Raw genomic sequence first — 4,299 nt, 5'->3', positions numbered from 1 at the left:
GGCAGCCCGGGCTCGGCGGCGGGGGCGGCGGAGCCGGCCGCCCTGGTTCCGCAGCATAGCTGGGCGGCTGACTCAGTCCGCCGCGACGTGGCCGCGCCTGGTACCGCCGCCACCTGGCCGGCGCACCTCGGGCCCGAGGCTCTGGGCCGGCGAGGCCGGGGAGGCTGCGAGCGCGCGTCCGGGTGCGGAGACGGGCGAGGGCATCGCCCTCCCGGCAGCGAGACGCCGAGGCTCCCGCCGGCCCGCTGGCCTGTCAGTGCGCGCGGATGGGGGTTCCTTGTCAAAGGGACGAACTTCACCGCCACTGATGATTAGTATCGCTCTACTAACTCCTGTCCATGTTGCCTCAGCGTTTCCCAGACGTACGATTCATCGAGGGCGTTCATGTTCCCAGGCTGCGTCTTGGCACAATTGCGTTCAGTGGACCCGGGGACCTCTGTTTACCAAGCTCCCTGCTGATCAGGCTGAGCCCATTCATTCTATAGGATTCTCCCGCAAATCGTCCCTGTGAGGAAGGAGTTAGGGTCCCCATTTTGTAGTTGATCAATCTGAGAGGCAAAGCACCTTGCCCAAGCAGACACACCTTTAAAGGCTGGAGGTGATGTTCAATTAAAAGTCGAACTCTTTCCCCTGAAGCATACAGCCTGCTCACTGATTTTCTAAATCCTCTTTGTTTGTTTGTTTGTTGTTTGTATGTTTTTCTCCCCAAGGGGAGGGATAACCGTGCCCCCAGTCCTTCTAGCACCTGCGATTGTTAGATTCTGGACGGGACGTTCCCCCTTGGAGTTGGACCTTGACACTCTGCTCTGGGAAGTGATGATAAGGAGGCAGCAAAAGAAAATGGAATTAAAATAAAAGAATAGAATCCTTGTGTGCCCCCAGTACCTAAGGGTCCATAAAATCATTTGTTGGCCGGTGAGTTTAAAGGCCAACCCCTTATTTATACTTTTATTTTTTTAAAAATCATCATCTCCTCACAGACTGGACCTGAAATTCTCTCCCTTAGAAGATGGAATGCCCTTATCTTTCCCCTGTACTGTTGATGGGAACAAGCAATTAGGGAAAGTGGTGAGCTTATTATGAAAATGAGATAATTGGTGAAGTCTAGCGAGTGGGAGGCTTCCCAGGAGCCCAGGCCCTGGGGAGGCCTTGCGTTCATCAAAATACCTGCCCGCCAGAAAGCACCCTCCTGCCCCAGAGATACTGAAGCAGCCGTGTGGTGTGTTCCAGAGACACTACGTCCTGTTTCTTTAGAACTAAATGCTTCATAACAATCCCCAGGAAAGCTTGTCGTCAGGAAAGTTGTTTTGTTTTGTTTTGTTTTGTTTTGTTTTGTTTTGTTTTGTGTTTTTTGTGGGGTTTTTTGGCATTTTTCTAAATAGCAACGATTGTCTTTTCTTTGGATTCCTGTAGAATTTTATTTATGTGACTCTTTCCTGGCTTCCTTTTAGATCCATATTCTCTTCGTTGTTTTGTTTTGTGTTGTTTTCTTTCCCTTTCAGAGTTCTCACATACTATTCATTTATTTTTATTTTTGTAAGCCATCCTAACTCCCTTTCTGAACAAGGTAGGTTATAAATAAATAAAAAATTCTTACATCAGTTATGGTATGTCTCAGAATGCCAAGCACTGTTTTGTTTGTCCTCAAGTCACTTCTCCTGGTAGATTTTATAAACTAACTGGGACTGTGCCTCTGTGCAACAATGTCTTAGTTTCTTGATTATTATTCAGTCATTTATTGTTTAAAGAACTTATTGAGCTCTTACTTTTTGATAGTTTGAGAACACAGTGGTTAGTAAATACAACACAACCTCTGGATTTACAATCTTCTCTGAGGGGAAATAAAGTTAAGAGCTATGAGGCACCCTGATGATTTAAGAATAGCTCTGGGAAGTAATGAAAAACAAAGCTCCCCCATTGAATGTATACATTGGTTATAACATGTACTCTGGTTTAAGAACCTTAATGTATGGAGGAAAATAAAAGGTGTCTGAGAAAATATGGCAAAAGCTACCTTTTATGAATTGCTCATTAATAACACCAGGTTCTAGCCAAATATCTAACATACGTGTTGTATATATACAACATTTATGAGTTGCAATTTTTTCCCAATTTTATTTATACAGGCTTAAATGATACTTAAAGATGTTAAGCAGTAAATAGTAGATAAATTGAACACAACTGGGCTGTATTTGTAGGCTATAAAAACTATGTAGCAGCCTTCATAGTGAGGTGTTCAGGGATCAAACTAGACAGGAAAATTAACTTTATAAAAATTGAGGCCTCTTACCCAGAATGCACTGCTTCTGAAAGAGACCGTTTGAGAAAGTGGAAATCTTCCTTCTCTCCTCCTTTCCCTGCCTTTCCTCCTTAACGTTTCCCTTGCATTAAGGAGGCTAACACCCACAGAACATTTAGGAGCCAATTGCTATTCCCAGCACTTTACTTGTATAAGCTCATTTAATTATCTCAACAGCTCCTTGAAGCGATGATGTTATTATCCCCATGATAAGAAACTTCAGAAAGAGAGGTTGAGCAATGTACACCAATTAAGACTGCAAGGAAAAGAACGTTCTAACCCAGTCTTCTCCAGGATCTACCCTCAGCCCCCGCCTGGATTGCCTCTTAGGGAAGGCAAACTACTGGAATTGTAAAGGCCTGAGCTCAAAATGAAGCCTGATTGTGTGGGTTGTGGCATTTTGAGCTAACTCATTAACTTATGTGTGCCTCAATTTCCTGACCTGTAACCTGGAAATATACCTATGAGAATTTAGTGCGATTACATATCTGAGGCACATAGAAAATAGAAGTCCCTTATTACATTTCCATCTATTCTCTTTTCTCCCATTAGTCTTCAAGACTAGGTTCAAATCTCACCTCCCTCTCAGGTCTTTCCAAATCTCTAATACCCAGAATTATTTACACAACAGAATTCAAAGGAATCACTCCATTTTTTTCTACAGGAAAATCCAATATTGTTTTTGCCAAATAGAAAACTTGAGGGCTGTAGATAAAATAGGCATGTGTGTATTTATGATATTTAATTCAACATTTTAGGTAAACAAATATTTATAAAAGTAAAGTTAGATATTAATGTATAAATACAGCCTTTCCATTCATATTTTATAAATAATTGTATTCAAATTTTAACATGGCACTTTGACATTAATGACCATCATGAAAGTCGCATTTTGAATTATCAGTGTTTTTTTTTTTCAGAGCATATTATTTTCACTTCTGTCTATACTTTACAGTATCTAACTTTTCTGAATCCTTTGATGATTTTGTCACTGGGAATTTTATTACAAAGCACAACTTCCCACTTGTTTTATATTGAGAAATTGTTTTTTCACATTCTTCTGAAATATGGAAATTAGTGACCTCCACCAGTTTTTGGTGTTTTGCTTTTTAAAAGGATGCTTGCACTAACATGGGACACTTAAAATTGTGAATCATGCCCCTATAAATAATTAACCTGTTTTCAATATCTTGGCCTCCTTGTATTTTAGACCTATTTTGTCAGATGACCTCTGTATATATCCTACACTAGTATTGATTGAGGATATTTTATGCTAGACTCCCCACTCCAATAATTTAGTAGTTTGCAGTTCAGATTAATGTACAATAATTGAAGGAAGGTAGAGATCCTGTGGTGCACATATTCTATGTAGCAGGCATAGTTATACATTATAAACTCTTTTAATCCACTCAGTAGGGCTGGGAGGTAGGAGCTATCATTATCTCCCTTTTTAGCCAGGGAAGAAACCAAGACACAGAAAAGTTATCTCATCAAAGAACTAACAAGCAGTGAATAAGGTAGAAAAGATTTGAGCCTAGATAAGGTGGATTCAAAGCCTATGCCTTAAACACTTCTGTGACTTTTAAAGTTTTGACCAAAGGAACCCCCTTTCGGATGCCTAATTTTGAGGTAAAAAATTATGTGCCTTATATTCAGGCATATACAACACTGTTTCTTGGATTTTCCCATTGCCCTTTGTTTTCACTGTTATTTGAGCATCTTTGTCAGTGGGCTTTGTATTGTGGATATTGAGAAGCTTTTCTTATTACTATTTGTATTCCAGAAGTACCATTACCTCTACTGGAGTACTCTTGTCAGTCTGCTTTGCATTATGGGTACTTGGCATTTTGTTATAAGTTTTAAAAGTTGCTTTGAAAGTTTTTTGATTTTTTTTAACTCTTTCTCACCACACCAGAATGGCTTAGTGGATGTCTACTGTATGGTAGACAAAAGAGCAGGGTGAAACATTCCATTAATTTGATTATTCATCAAAAGTTGAT

This window comes from Hipposideros armiger, unplaced genomic scaffold (assembly GCF_001890085.2).
Source record: "Hipposideros armiger isolate ML-2016 unplaced genomic scaffold, ASM189008v1 scaffold_747, whole genome shotgun sequence".
Classification (NCBI taxonomy): domain Eukaryota; kingdom Metazoa; phylum Chordata; class Mammalia; order Chiroptera; family Hipposideridae; genus Hipposideros; species Hipposideros armiger.
The sequence above is the reverse complement of the archived record's forward strand: the minus strand, read 5'-3'. Positions refer to the sequence as shown.